Genomic DNA, 16651 nt, shown 5'->3' with positions numbered 1-16651 from the left:
ACAAACCTACAGCCAGCATTATACTCAATGGTGAAAAACTAAAGCCATTTCCTCTTAACTCAGGAACAAGACAAGGATGCCCACTCTCTCCACTTCTCTTCAATCTAGTATTAGAATGCCTAGCTACAGCAATAAGACAAGATGCAGACATAAAGGGGATCCAAATAGGGAAAGAAGAAATAAAACTCTCCCTCTTTGCAGATGTCATGATCTTGTATTTAAAGAATCCCATAGACTCCACTCCCAAATTACTCAAGCTGATTCAAAACTTTGGCAAAGTAGCAGGTTATAAAATTAACCCCCAAAAATCAATGGCTTTTCTGTATGCCAACAATGAGAAAAGTGTGGCTGAAATTAGGAAAGCAACTCCATTTGTAATAGCCCCACAAAAAATAAAATACCTAGGAATTAACTTAACTAAAGAAGTGAAGGACCTCTATGATGAAAACTTTAAAATCTTGAAAAAGGAAATCAACACAGAACTTAAAAAATGGCAAAACCTCCCATGCTCCTGGATTGGAAAGATTAACATCGTGAAAATGGCAATACTTCCCAAGGCTATGTACAAATTCAACGCAATACCTATCCAAATTCCAACCTCATTCTTCAAGGAAATAGAAGAGGCAATCCAAAAATTCATATGGAACAATAAAAGACCCCGAATAGCAAAAACGCTCCTGAATGGAAAGAACACTGCTGGAGGAATATCAATACCAAACTTCAAACTCTACTATAAAGCCATAGTAATCAAAACAGCTTGGTACTGGCATAAGAACAGACCTCAGGACCAATGGAATAGAATTGAAAACCCAGAAATGAACCTACAGACCTATAGCCATCTAATCTTCGATAAGGGAGCTAAAACAATAGAATGGAAGAAAGACAGCCTCTTCAGTAAATGGTGCTGGCAAAATTGGTTAACTACATGTAGAAAACTAAAGCTAGATCCTTATATATCACCCTGCACCAGAATCAACTCCAAATGGATCAAAGATCTTGAACTCAAAGCAGACACTCTGAAAACATTACAGGATGGAATAGGAGAAACCCTAGGTCTCCTTGGCTCAGGCCGAAATTTTCTGAATAGAGACCCGGAAACACAACAAATCAAAGAAAGGTTGGACGAATGGGATTGCATAAGGTTGCAGAGCTTCTGCAGGGCAAATGACATAGCTAGCAAGATCAATAGAAAGCCCACGGATTGGGAGAAGATCTTTACTATCCATACAACGGACAAGGGTCTCATATCTAAAATATACTTGGAACTCAAAAAATTAAACCACCCAACAACAAATCCTCAAAGAAACAACTGCCCAATAAATAAGTGGGCGAAAGACTTAAAGAGAAACTTCTCTGAAGAAGAAAGAAGGATGGCCAATAGACACATGAAGAAATGTTCAACATCCCTAGCCATAAAAGAAATGCAAATCAAAACAACATTGAGATATCACCTCACTCCAGTTAGAACGGCAAAAATCAAGAACTCTAACAACAACAGATGCTGGAGGGGATGTGGACAGAAAGGAACCTTACTTCATTGTTGGTGGGAATGTAAACTTGTTCAACCACTTTGGAAAGCAGTATGGAGGTTCCTCAAAAGACTTCACATAGAGCTCCCCTATGACCCAGCAATCCCACTTTTGGGCATTTACCCTAATGTTTACAAACAAGACCACACTAAAGCTACCAGCACAACTATGCTTATTGCAGCATTATTTACCATAGCTAAGGTTTGGAACCAACCCAGATGCCCCTCAGTAGATGAATGGATCAAGAAAATGTGGTATATATACACAATGGAATTCTATGCCTCCATCAGAAAGAATGACATTGCCCCATTTGTTAGGAAGTGGAAAAACTTGGAAAAAATTATATTAAGTGAAGTGAGCCAGGCCCAAAGAAACGTAGGTCCCATGGTTTCCCTTATTTGTAATATCTAGTATATGTATGAGTCAAGCGGAAAAGGTCAGATAATGTGATGTCAGGAAAATGAACCCTTAGATGTGTATTTTAATGTTTTTTTTCTTTCATGCCTGTGTTTCTAACACATTTATAAGATTATCTCTTTGTTGCTTTGTATGTCCCTCCCCCACAGTATAACCCCTGCTTTCACTATATTTGATGTCAGTATAACTTGTGGAGGAGATGGGGAAAAACCAGTTGTTTAAGGATACAGGTGGACCTGTTGCAACAATAAGAAGTACAAGTTGTCATGTCCAAAACGAGCTTTACAACGTTGGTGGGGGGGGGGGGGGAAGGGGGGAAGGAGAAGGATTGGGATTGGGGGGGAGGGGGGAGGCTGGGAAGGGATGTGAAGGGTAAACAAAGGAGGAGGCTGCAATGCTTGGTAAGAAATGTACGCATTATCCTGCCCATGTAACTGTAACTCCTCTGTACAGTATGTTCACAAATAAAATTAAATTAAATTTAAAAAAAAAAGAAAAGAAAATTGCAGCCTGTGCCAAACAGCCCTAGAGGTTCTCCTATTCCATCCTGTCATGTTTTCAGGGTGTCTGCTTTGACTTTGAGGTCTTTGATCCAGTTGGAGTTGATTCTGGTGCAGGGTGATCTCTAAGGATCTAGCTTTAGTTTTCTACAGGTGTTTAACGAATTTTCACATCACCATTTACTGAAGAGGCTGTCTTTCTTCCATTCTGTTTTTGACCACTTTATCAAAGATTTAGGTGGATATAGGCCAGTGGGTTCATTTCTGGGTCTTCAGTTCTATTCCATTGGCCCTCAGGTCTATTTTTATGCCAGTACCAAGCTGTTTTGATTACTATGGCTTTATAGTAGAGCTTGAAGTTTGGTATTGACATTCCTCCAGCACTTTCCTTTCTGCTAAGGATTGTTTTTGCTATTTGTGATCTTTTATTGTTCCATATGAATTTTTGGCTTGTGTCTTCTACTTCATTGAAGAATGATATTGGAATATTGATAGGTATCACATTGAATTTGAAAATAGCCTTTGGCAGTATTGCCATTTTACAATGTAAATCCTCCCAATCCAGAACATGGGAGGTTTTTCCACTTCCTTATTTCTGCTTTAATGTCCTTTTTCAGGTTTTTAACATTTTCATCGTAGAGGTCCTTCACTTCTTTAGTTACCTCGAGGTAGTTCATTTTTTTTGGGGGGGGGGGCTATTTCAAAAGGAGTTGCTTTCCTGATTTCAGCCACCCTTTTCTTATTGTTGGCATACAGAAAAGCCATTGGTTTTTGAGGGTTAATTTTGTACCCTGTTACTTTGCCAAAGTTTCACAGCATCTCAAGTACGTTGGGAGTAGAATCCATGGAGTTCTTTAAATACAAGATCATGTCATCTGCAGAGAGGGAGAGTTTTAATTCATCTTTACCCTTTATATCTGCATCGTCTTATTGTTCTAGCTAGGCTTTCTAATACTAAATTGAAGAGAAGTGGAGACAGTGGACATCCTTTTCTCATTCCTGAGTTTAGAAGAAATGGCTTTAACGTTTCAACATTAAGTATAATGCTGGCTGTAGGTTTGTCATATACAGCCTTTATTATATTGAGGAATGTTCCATGGATTCCAAGTTTTTCCAGAGATTTCATCATAAAGGGGTGTTGGATCTTGTCAAATGCTTTTTCTGCATCTATTGAGATAATCATGTGGTTCTTATCCTTGTGCTTGTTGATGTGATGAATTATGTTAATTGATTTGTGTATATTGAACCAGCTTTGCATCCCTGAAATGAATCCTGTTTGATCGTGGTATACGATTTTTTTTATGAGTTGTTGAAGTCAACTGGCCAAAATTTTGTTGAAAAGTTTTCCATCATTGTTCATCAAAGAAATGGGTCCATAGTTTGCTTTCTTGGATGAGTTTCTGCCTGGTTTTGGGATGAGGGTTACAATGGCTTCATAGAAAGAGTTTGGTGGTGAACTTTCACTTTCAATTTTATTGAAGAGTTGGAGTGAGTTCTCCTTTGAAGGCCTTGTAGAATTCCCCTGTAAATCCATCCAATCTTGGGCCTTTCTTGGGTGGGAGTTCTCTTATTGCTGTTTCTATTTCAATGTTTGATAGGGGTCTGTTAAGTTGCTTTAAGTCATCTTGGTTTAGTTTGGGATGTCGATATTTGCTAGAAATTCAACCATTTCTTCCAGATTATCAAACTTTTTGCATAAAGTTTTGAGAAGTCTTCCCATATAAGGTTCTGAATCTTGGTTGTTTCTGTGGTGATGTTTCCATTCTCATCTCTGAGTTTGTTTATTTGGGTGTGTTCTCTTCTTTTTCTGATCAGATTTGCTAAGGGTCTGTCAATTTGGTTAATTTTTTGAAGAACCAACTCTTTGTTTTGTTGATTCTTTCTATGGTTTTTTTTGGACTCTAGTTCATTTAATTCTGATTTAATTTTAATTATTTATTTCTATGTACTGGGTTGGAGTTTAGCTTGTTGCTGTTTTTCAAGGGGCTTCAGGTGCCTTGTTAAATTTTTGGTTTCAGATCTCTCCAATTTGTTGATGCAGGAACTCAGAGCTATAAACTTGCCTCTGAGTACTGCCTTTGCTGTGTCCCAGAGGAGCTGGTAATTTCTGTGTTCATTTTTGTTGATCATCATGAACATTTGAATTTCCTTTCTAATCTATTCCATAACCCGTTGGCAGTAAAACAGTGTGTTGTTCAGCCTCCAAGTGTTACAGGATTTTCTTTGGTGTCTTTTGGTGACTTTTATTCCCTTGTAGTCTGAGAGAATGCAGGGCACAATTTCAATGTTTCTGAATTTGGACAAATTTGCTTTGTGACCTAAAATGTGATCTATTTAGGAGAATGTTCCGTGTGATGCTGAGAAGAATATATATTCTGATTCTCTTGGGTGAAATTTCAGTAGATGTCTGTTAACTCTAGTTGATCTATGTAGTTGTTTACATCCAAGGTTTCTCTGTTGAGTTTTTGACAGTTTGAGCTATCCAGTGGGGATAGTGGTGTGTTAAAGAATCCCAACAATTAATGTCTTTGGATCTATGTGTGAATTTAGGGAAAGTAATGTTTCTTGGATAACTTGGGTGTTCCATTGTTTGGTGAATAGCTGTTTAGAATTGTAATATCCTCCTGAAGGAGAAATTCCTAATTAGTAGGTAGTAACCTTCTTTATCTCTTCTGGCTAATTTTAATTTGAAATCTATTTTATCTGATATTAGGACTGCAACTCCGCCTGTTTATAGGGGCAGTTTTCTTGGTTGATTTTATTCCAGCCTTTCACTTTCAGAATATCTTTGTTTTTGTAGGCAAGGTATGGCTCTTGAAGGCAGCAGATAGAAGGAATTTGCTTTTTGATTTACCTAGACAATCTATGTCCCTTAATTGGAGAGTTAAGTTCATTAATATTTAGAGTTAGGTCTTAGAGATTTTTAGTAGTTCCTGCCATGTTGTTCACTTTCTTGGGAGCTATGCCAACTGGGTTCTTCTCATGATTCATGGATTCTCTGGGGGGCTGTTTCTTTGCCCTTTTTGTGCTCTTGTTGGTTTTCTCTGTGTAGGACATGTTTAAATATCTTTTGTAGGGCTGGTTTGGTAGAGATATATTATTTCAATTTTTATTTGTTGTGGAAGGTTATTATTTGTCCTTCCATTATGAAGAGTTTAGCTGGGTACAATATTCTTGTTGATAGTTGTTTATCTGTAGGACATGGCATACATCATTACGGGCTCTACTTGATTTCTTTGTCTATGCTGAGAGATATGAAGTTATTCTGATTGGTTTTCCTTTCTGGATGATTGAACTTTTCTGCGTGACAGCTTTAAAGATCCTTTCCTTGGTCTCATTTGATCCTATAGGGATTACAATGTGATGGTGGGATAACCTGTTCAGTCTGATCTATTTGGGGTCCTAAGACTTCCTGTATGTGAATGGACCTATCTTTTTGCAAGTTTGGGAAGTTCTTTGCTAGAATCCTGTTAAATAAAATTTATAGATCTTTCACTTTTGTCTCTAGGCCCTCCTCTACACCCTTTAGCCTTTAATTAGGCCTTCTGAGGGTGTCTTCTAAATATTGAATAGTAAAATTTATAGATCTTTCACTTTTGTCTCTAGGCCCTCCTCTAGACCCTTTAGCCTTTAATTAGGCCTTCTGAGGGTGTCTTCTAAATATTGAATAGATCTATTATTTATCTTAGTTTTGTCTTCAATACATGTCTGTTCTTTCTTTATAATGTCTAGATTCAACCTTCTGCATGATCTAACCTATTGTCAAGACTTTCTACTTTGTTTTTTATTTCCTTTCCTTTTAATTGTTCAGATTTGATGGCTTCAAATTCTTTTTGGAGCTTTAAGATCTTGTATGAACTTCTTTAACTCCTTAATTTGATTTTCAGTGTTCATTCTCTAATCCCTTAGTTGATTGGTTATAGTTTCATTGGACTCCCTTTCCTTCTGTTGGGCTTCATTTAGCATTCCCTTTGTGTCCTCCATGGATTCCTCCAGCTGTTTTGGATTGCATTAAAGTATTTATTTATCTTTGTTTATTTTCATCCCATTCACGCAATTACTGTATTAATCTTTGATTAGCTTCCTCATGCTCACAAAATTTCTATATTAATCTATGGTTAGCCTTATCCTGCTCACAAAGAGACCTTTTCAGGCTTTCAATCTTTTCATTCAGCATGTTTACAGTAGTGTTTGTAGAGCATTTTGAGAACTCTCCTCTGGATTATTAATTGACTACTCTGTTGACTGATTATCATGAGTGGGATTTGAGATACCTGGACTTGTGTTTCTCTGGTTTGTTCTGCCCATTTGGGTATGAAAGCAAAACCAGTTTTGCACTAGAACACTATTTTAAGGCAAGCATAACCAGAGCCCTGCAGTTGCACACATTGTTTCATGCAGTCAAAAAAGATACAATCCAATTCAACAGATACAATCTATTTCAACAATAAACAACTATGGATCAGTGTAGTAAAAAAGTCAAAGAACAAGTCAGCAGACCAGAAATTAATAGGTTTAGGGAGAATTGTGAGGAGAAAATAAGATTAGAAGAATATGGGGAGGGAAAAGAGAGAAGGATTCAGAGAGAGGAAAAAGATAGAAGGAAAGGAGGAGAGAGATAAAGAAAAACACAAAAATGAAAAAATAAAAAATCTGAAAATAAAACACTTGAAAATTATCTAAATATAAAGAAATAGTATTACAATTAAAGGAATTAAGGCTGAGAGTTTGTGAATTGGGTAATAGATATCTGAATTAAGTATGCACACAATGAAGGATAAGATCTAATAATCGAAGACTGTTATATATCTGGGGATGAACAAATAAGAATTAAGTCATGAAAAAAAAAAGACCAAAAGGGGAAAGATTAGAAAGGGAAGTGGTGCTATGGCTCAAGTGGTAGAGCACTTGCCTTGAGCTGAAGTGCTGAGGGACAATGTGTAGGCCTAGTGTTCAAGTCCTGCGACTGACCAAAAAAAAGAGTAAAAAGAATTACACACACACACACACACACACACACACACACACACACACACACACACACACACACACACCTAAATTTAAAATGATGAAAAAAATAGAAAACAATGTTTTATTAAAAAAATTGTAAAAAGTTTTCTTTGATTATTTTTTGGGAGGGGGAAGATCTTGTGTCTCCCCCACGTCCCTAACCCATCTCTTGGTGGAGTCTATGGTTTGCTTCTGATATTTGGTTTTCCTGTGACTTGATTGGTTTCTTAAACCAGTTTGTTTGAGCAGGCAAAAAGAAGCTCTGCCTTACCAGAGACTTTATGGCCTCCTCCCAGGTTAGTTCAGAAGGAGGAAGATCTGCTTTGAGTATCATAAAATAGGGAGATGGCTGTTTCCTCTAGCTTGTAGCTGCTGTGATGGGGCTAGGTTGTGGGTAGGGTTGAACCTGTTAGCAATCAGTAGCTTTTCCTGAGGGGCTAGCTCCTGAGATACTCACACAGCCCAGCCTGAAGCCATTCTCAGGATTTATGTTTACTGAGTTTCAAATGTTTCTCTTTTAGCCCTTCTGCTACTGGGTCTGCTGCCTATGCTGCAGTGGGTAGGGGCAGCCTCTGGTTCTGTTTACCCAGTAACCAGAAAGTCACTCCTCTGTGGGTGGAGCTTTCTCTGCCTGGGAAGGACAACTTTCCTCTGGGTGGAGCTGAGCCCCGAAGGTCAAGTTCCTTTGCCCTGTTGAATGTGTCCTCTCGGCTTCTTCTAAGCCTGAGTTATTTGCTAGCTGTTCTGGCCAGGTCTTTGTCAGTATCAAAGACGGAGTTCTTCTTCAGTGGTAGGGGAGGGGCTACCTTCCCACCATTGCTCCATGAGAAGAAGTGAGGATGTCTTGGGGGTACTCATGCCTTTCCCTTGGCTTCTGGGCAGTCCATGGTCTGTGACTATCTGTGGTCAGCAGGATGAATATTTACGTTCCTTGTCAGTTCTTGCTGGCAGCAAGTAGAATCTGCTTGTGCACTGCCTCTGGCACCTTTGTCTCAAGCTCTCTCTGTGGATATGTCAGCTGTGTTAGCAGCTGCCACTAGTGAGTATGCAAATCTGTCTCCTTAACCAAGCTGCCTGGATTTTTCCTCTATGGCCAAACTCTCTTTACTATGATGGCTACTTTGTGTGACTCTCTAGACTTGGACTTTTCACTAGAAAACTAAATTTGGTTTCTATACAAGAGCTTGTTTAGTCTCCAGCTTCTCTGCCATCTTCCTCCTAACTGACATATATTTTTTATAATGAAATAGAAGTCATTCAGTATGAAGTCAACATTTAGTATTTTCTTAAGTGAAGCATTTAACATGTTTAGAATTGAAATGACACCAAATATTATACATTTGAAAGGTGTGGGGATTATATTGTGAAGAACATAATTCTCTGATTATAATCATTGTGGATATGGAAGGAATGATGTGAGGAGATAAAGATATTTTACATAACACACAGTCCCATTTTCTTGAAAAACCATCCAACTGACTCATAAAACTCCAAGTTCTAGTAAATATTATGGTTCTTTCACAGAAAAGAAAAGGCACACAGAGATAGTTGTTTGCTATGTTTTCATAATAAAAAGGACCTGGGATTGAGATTCAAGTTGCCATGATTCTGAAGCTGATATTCTTCATTTAGGCTACATGTTCTCATGATCTAACTTGTATCTCTAATTGATGGTAGTGTGGATTTCCAAGCCAGGAAGGATGGCTGCTAGTGTAATGAATAGTAAACTGATGACCAGAGTGGTCCCAGTTATCAACAACATGAGTGAGTGGGTCCTGGGTCCATAAGGTTAGTATTTAGAATTGAAATCTCCATAGCAGCATGGTAGGTACATGATGTTGGCACTTATTGGCTGGCACTCATTGGAGCCACACCTCCAACCCTCATCTTTGCCATCTTGATGGAATGACAGTTCTTGCTGAGATTTCCTAGTTGGGGTCTTCTTTGAGCATGAGCTGTGATCACTGCTCTACCTCCTTCCTTTGTCATTGATTCAGAGATTTGGAATTGGGGTGACTGGTATTGCAGTGGTTAACTCAAACCTTAGACATTAATAGGGGTTGACAGAATTATTCTTTTAAGCTTCTTTGTAGGGCTTTCTTTTGTCCCATTGAAAAAGCTACAAATTCCATTTCTCAAAACACTTGACTTCATTTTCTCTGGTAGACACCTTGTTGTCCCAGTCTGCACTCAATAAACAATGGCATGAAGGTATCAAATGACTAAAAATTATTGTTTGTGAAAAGAAACATGACAGTTTAACACAGAATAACAAATGACTTCAATATAGTTGAAGTATTCCAGAGAGATTAAAAGCTTTCAATGGATTTTATTAAAATTAAAAAGAAAAAGATGTCACTTTTCATGATTATTAATGTCTGCAAATACTCTGTATTCCTTAACAAATATGCACTGACATCTGATAAAATATGGGTTGTATAAAATATGGGCTTGACACTCTGTAGGAAGTACCCCCACAGGGAAACACTACAGAAGCCTTGGGCTGTGTTAGGTTCAGTTTTGAAGAAAGGAAAATCTTGGGCTGGGGAAGTGAGAAGGATCCCATTTCCACACAAGCTCAGGCAAAAAGTTCATGAGATCCTCTCCTAACCAATAAAAATGCTGGCTTTGGTAGCACATACCTCTCATCCAAGCTACATGAAAAGCATTAATAGGATGATTGACGTCTAGGCCCACCCTGTATTTCAAAAAAACTTGCCTAGCAAGTACAAGACCCTGTTTTCAAATGACCATTACTACCCCAACCCTCCTAACCCCCTTCCCCCCGCAACCCCCAGCAAAAGACAGTCTTTTGCCTAAATATTTCTTGGAGATCAAGAAATGCAAGCAGAAAAGGTCAGATAAGTTGATGTTAGGGAAATGAACCCTAAGATATATATTCAAATGTGTTTTATTCTTTCATGTGATTGTTTCTAACACATAAGATTATTTCTTTGTTGCTTTGTATGTCCCTCCCCCATGGTATAGCCCCTGCTTTCACTGTATTTGATGTTGTTATAATTTGTGGAGGAGAAGGGAAAAAACAAATCATTTAAATAGGGATACAGGTGGACCCATTGCAACAACGAGACGTAAAGTCGTTATGTCGAAAACGAATTTTATAACTTTGGTGGGCGGGGGGAGGAGGGTTGGGTGGGGGGGGTGGGGGAGGATGGGATGGGAAGGGGGAACAAAGGAGAAGGCTACAATGCTTGATAAGAAATGTACTCATTATCTTGCCCATGTAATTGTAACCCCTCTGTACAGTATTTTCACAATAAAAAAATGAAAAAGAAAAAAAGTATGGGCTTGAAAAGGTTTTACCTCAAGTATGTAAATATTGCCTTACTTAAATAAAAATAAAAAGATAATGTGATCCATTGTTATCTTTTTACTAATTTTTATATTATCTATAAGTGGTTGTTTATTTTGACGTGTCAGTTTATGAGTCCAATGAATCTTGACCAATGTCACCCCCTTTATGGTAAGTTCAAAAATTAGTTCTAAGGACCATGCAATGGCAAATATGGAGACAGGAGTCTCATTAGCACTAAAGTACTATTGTCAAAGCTGATGAGGATGTTTTCTAGTGAGTGTTTTTGTTTTGTGTTTTATTTGTTTGTTGGAAGTACTTGAGATAAAACCCAGGACAAACTGTGTGCTAGCCACGTGTTCTACCACTTGAGTCTCAGAACTCAACCCTTTTGTTTGGATTTTTTGTTTGTTTCTTTGTTTGGTACCAGTCCTGGGGCTTAAATTCAAGACCTCCATGCTGTCCATAAACTCTTTTGCTGAAGGCTAGCACTCTACCATTTGAGCCACAGCTCTAATTCTGGCTTTTTGGTGGTTAGTTGAAGCTAATGGTTTCACAAATTTTCCTGCCCAAACTGACTTTAACCACAATCCTCAGCCTATATTTTTTTAAGACAGAATCTAACTTCCCTCGTGCTAGCATCAAACTTTCCATCCTCTTGTCTCTGTCTTTCAAATACTGACATTGCAGATAGCCTGTATACTTTCAGAATTCTTTTTTCCACTTTGGTTTGGGCTTGTTTTTGTTTTAGTATTGGTTTTCCATATCAATTTAAAAGCTTAGGCTTTATGCTGACTGAGAGTTCAATTATTACATTCTTCAAACCTTCAAATATCTATTAATGTCAAGTCATTCTTGTTCTATTTTGAATCTTCCTTTCAATTAGTTTTGTCAGCATCTTGCCTTCTCTATAAATGCCCTCTTTTGTTCCAAATGTTCGTGTATATGGTTTGTGTTTCCTAGATGACTATGTCTCTTCATTTTCCCCTTCTCTTTCAAACAATAGCTACTTTGTTCTGATAATCAAGATCTAAAAAGCCCATCTATATAAATGAGGCAGGGAAGGTCTTACTTTCTGGATGGTTTCTGAATATATCCTTATATCCCCTGTACATAAGTGGGCCTTTAGAGGCAACAAGATATGTGCTGACTCAAACCTAGAAAGTACCTGTGTAGCCCTGCCCCTCTTGCTCAAACTAATTTGAAGCATCAATGAATCAGAAAAATGCCATGCGTTTCCCTTTGGCAACCCTACTCCTCAAGTCTCTTTAGGTTGCAGATGGACTTTTCTGTTTATTTATTTTTATTTTTGACAGTACTGGGGCTTGAACTCATCACCTTGACCTTGCTAGGCAGGAGCTCTACAACTTGACCATGCCAATCAGCTGTTTTTGCTCTATTTCTTTTTGAGATAGGTTCTCATTATTTTTCCCTAGATGATGATCATGGAGCCCAGAACTCACTTACAAGGAAGATGTTTGTCAGGCTGCCAATCTTCCATGCTACTCTAAAAAATCTATATAAAGAGTCCTCAAAAGAAAAAAAAGAGACAAAAAACCTAAAGATAGAATTTTCATATGATCTTGTGACACAACTCCAGGGCATATATCTGAAAGAATGTAAGTCAGCATACAATAGAAATATCTGCACACTTGCTTTTCATATTTTTGTGCAGTATGCTTGGGAGATATTATTGATTGTTGATTGAAAATTAGTAAGACATAAAATCTTATAGACATGTGGAAGATACCATATGTTAACTTAAAACACAACAAACATGTTTGTTTGGGCCAGCCATTTTATATGAGGCCCAAGCTTAGTTCTGGTAAGTAGACTCTGACTGGATTCCTTTGCTGTCTTTCTCAGACATCATGAACACGTCATCCACTCCTGACACTTCCATTTTGACTCTGCAGAGTAGAAGTCCCATGCACATTTCCTTGGGGCCCAAATCATACTGTCATGGGGGCAGTGTCCCTTCGGGAGCTTTAGGGAGAGAATCTATCTCCTGTATTTTTGTAGCCTCTTGAGGCTGCTTCTGTTCCTCATCTCCCCTTTCCTCTCTTTAAAACTATCCACATTACAGCTGTGTGCTGGTGGCCCACATCTATAATCTTAGTTACTCAGTAGGCTCCATTCTAAGGATCACAGCTCAAAGCCAGCCAGGCAAGAAAGTCTGTGAGACTCTCATCTCCAATTAATTACCAGTAAAGCTAGAAGTTGAGCTATAGCTCAAGTGATAGAACACTAGCCTTGAGAAAAAAAGCTCAGGGACAGCACCAAGGCCCTGAGTTCAAGTCCCAGGATTGGCCTATGCGTGCGTGCGCGCCCACGCACACACGCACACGCACACGCACACACACACACACACACACACACACACACACCATCCATGTTACATCTTTCTGGCCATTTCTCTACAGTCACCTCTCCCTCTTTCCATAGCTGAGAGAAGAGGTTTCTTATTTTTGAGGACCCCAGTGATGACATCACACCCTTCCCCATGCCCCAAATTATGCAGAATACCTCCTTGCCTCAAGATTTCTAATCGCATCTCCAAAGTTTTTTATGGCAGGTAATAATAAAACATACCTACATTTTCCAAAGACATCTTTGCCAGGGAGAGCATTGTTGTGCTTTCTACTCAGTCTTTCCTGTGAACCTCCCAACAATTTAGATCTACTCAATAAACTTAGATTGATTCCATCTTAAATTCTCCACAAAGTAGAGCACTAATCTAAAACTCATCATTCTCAGATTCCAATGATTATTTCAACCACCTATATTCAGTATGAATGAGATTAATGGTATCATCCATCCTGGGCACAACTTTTCTCTCTTTGTGTATCTGTGACACTCAAGAAGCAAGTTATTTATTCCAAATTATGATAGCAGCTAGATATAGGATAAGACATTTGGTGCAAAAGCAAAAAACTTCACATTTGTTTTCCATTGGTTTTAGTCTTTCATTTATTCTTCGGTGTTTTTTCTTGCATTTTTACATTTTGAGGGTTTTTTTGTTTTGTTTTTACTTTTGCTTTTGTTTTGTGGGTCCTGGGGCTTGAACTTAGAGCCTAGATTCAGCCCATGAACTTTTGTGCCCAAGGCTAGTTCTCTACCACTTGAGCCACAGCTCCACTTCCAGCTTTTGGTGATTGGAGATAAGAGTTTCATGGTCTTTCCTGCTGGGCTGGCTTCAAACCACAATGCTCATATCTCAGCCTTCTGGGCAGCTAGCATTACAGGCATGAGCCACCAACACCAGGCTTTAGGGTTTCTTGTTTTGTTTTAGCAAAGTTTCTCAACCAATCTTAACTTTCCCTACATATCTTAGGCAATGTGTACTTAGTACAAACACGTATCAGTCTTGCCAATTCTAAAACACTGTAAATGAGTGCATACATCAATTCTCTTTCTGATTATCTACTTTGGATATGTTTAATATTTTTATTTTTCATTTATGTTTTTGGAAACACTGGTTAATTTTATTTAATGCTGAGTAATATTCTATTGTATAAACATGCCATTCCATGTTTTTATCCTATTAATAGACATTTCAGTTCTTTTCCCTATTTGGGCAATTTTCAGTTTTTAATTGAAATAAGTTGCAGTGAAGCAGTTTGTAATGAGACAGAGGTTATATTGTGAATGGGGTATTTGCTGCTGTGTGCATAGGTGACAACCAGGCATTAGAAAAGGCGCCATGGAAGCAGGCACTGGTGGCTCAGGCCTGTAATCCTAGCTATTCAGGAGGCTGAGATCTCAGGATTATGGTTCAAAACCAGCTTGGGCAGGAAAGTCTGTGAGACTCTTATATCCAATTAACCACTAGAAAGCTGGATAAGGTGCTGTGAATCAAGTGGTAGAGTACTAGCCTTGAACAAAAGAAGCTCAGGGACAGTGCCCAGACCTGGAGTTCAAGTCCCAGGACTGAAAAAAATAGGAAAAGTAGCTTTGGAAAATACTGAAAAGTCAGTAGATAAAAAAATTCATTAAAAAATGTTTAAGCCAAACTGGAATGTGGCTAAGGGATGGAGAGCCAGTTATGAGGAAGAAATCTGAGAGAGAATATCAGGACCTGAGTTCAAGCCCTACAAGTAGCACTCACACACACATACTCAATCAAAGCACAGATTAAAAAATTAATGGACCATAGTTTCCTTTGCTTCTTCTAAAATGCTTTATGTATAATCATTAATAAGAACTTTCAAAAAGCACTGGAATGGCAGCTTGGTGTGGTACAAATGGAGATAAAACAAATAGAGAAACACTCATGAGCTTGAAATCAGGAATAAAAATGACCTTATACATGAAGAAGCTGTGGATCACTACAATGTTTCTGAAGATGACCGTAGCCCAGGAGCAGCTTCATTTGTGTCAATTTAAGCCATGGTGATAGCAGAGGGATTTGGGAAACAAATGGACCCATTGGCTTGAAAAAAATGAACAAATTTCTTTTGATGAGTCTATTGTCAAAATCTAACTAGAAAACCTGAGTTTTCATGGCTCAGGCCTAGAGGAGTATAAAATTACACTGTGATATTGAGAAAGATGATGGTGAAAAGCTTTCCCCCAAAAAAACACTCAGACATTTGGTCACATACAAAGGAAAAGGATTTTTAATGTCAGTAACCTGACAGGCTACCTTGAGGGCAGAGAATACCAACTGGGCAGGGCTGTAGGCACAGTTTTATAGGGCTGGCAGGTTCATGTGGATCGTGAAAGTGGAAAACTGCACTGTAGAAGGGGTTAACATTTACAGTTGTAGCTGCACAAACAAGGGAGAGGGAAATTGCATATTAGGGAGGGGCTGCCATTTGAGATTGCATCTACCTGCATCACCTGATTTCAGGTAAAAGTCTGCATCATCTATTATCAGGAAAAGGCCCGTCTCACCTGATTTTAGGGAAAGGCAGTTTTGTTTTGGCTGAAGGTGTAAGGTGGCAGACTGGGTAAGAAGATGGAGGGGGAAAGGCTAGCAGATGGTACTGAGACAAGATGGAGAGCCAGAAAATACTAGTGGAGGTCAATTTGCATGAATATTCCAAAGCATTTGGCAACTCTACCAGGAGAAAGTCAAAGGAAAGATACTGGTTCATGCAGTTGTTTTTGTGCTGGTACTGCATGCATGTATACTTGTGTTTATGCACAAGTCTTTCTGGGGTTAACCAAAAGATAGCAACTGAATTTCTGTCCTTTTCCTTAGAGTCCACTTTTTTTGTGCTTGTATGCTGGTCCTGGGGCTTGAACTCAGGTCCTGAGCACTGTCTCCAAGCATCTTGGCTGAAGACTAGTGCTGTACCATTTGAGCCACAGCGCCACTTCCATATTCTTTCGGTAGTTAATTATAGGTGAGAGTCTCACAGACTTTCCTGCCCAGGCTGTCTCTGAACCATGATCCTTAGGTCTCAGTCTCCTGAGTAACTAAGATTCCAAGTATGAGACACTGATGCCTGTCTCTTGAGTCTATTTTTCATGCAAAGAAACAGATTGTATGTATTGTGCCCATAAACTATGTTTTATCACTAAAAAATGGCTCTTTTTTTTTTAGTTTCTATGCCACGCAAGAAAAACAGTACATGATACTTTATTTCCCTTCCCTTTAAACCTTATCTGCTATATTCAATCATATTTTAAGACATACACTTTCTCTACAGATAGAACCACAATGAAGATACTTCATACTCAATACTTGAATTTAATTAGGAATAGTTAACATGGATCAATATACTATAATTATGATATGAAAATTTAAATGTATTCCTGTCTTTTGTGGTTAGCAAGATTTGGTGATACTGTGCTATGAATTTTATGTGGAAGTTTAAAACAGCAGTAGTGAATTTAATGTCTCTAACAAGCATGCATCATAGCTTTTGTCAAAC

Source organism: Dipodomys spectabilis, unplaced genomic scaffold (assembly GCF_019054845.1).
Source record: "Dipodomys spectabilis isolate Male_0828 unplaced genomic scaffold, ASM1905484v1 ptg000039l, whole genome shotgun sequence".
Taxonomy (NCBI): Eukaryota; Metazoa; Chordata; class Mammalia; order Rodentia; family Heteromyidae; genus Dipodomys; species Dipodomys spectabilis.
This window is presented reverse-complemented; position numbering follows the sequence as displayed.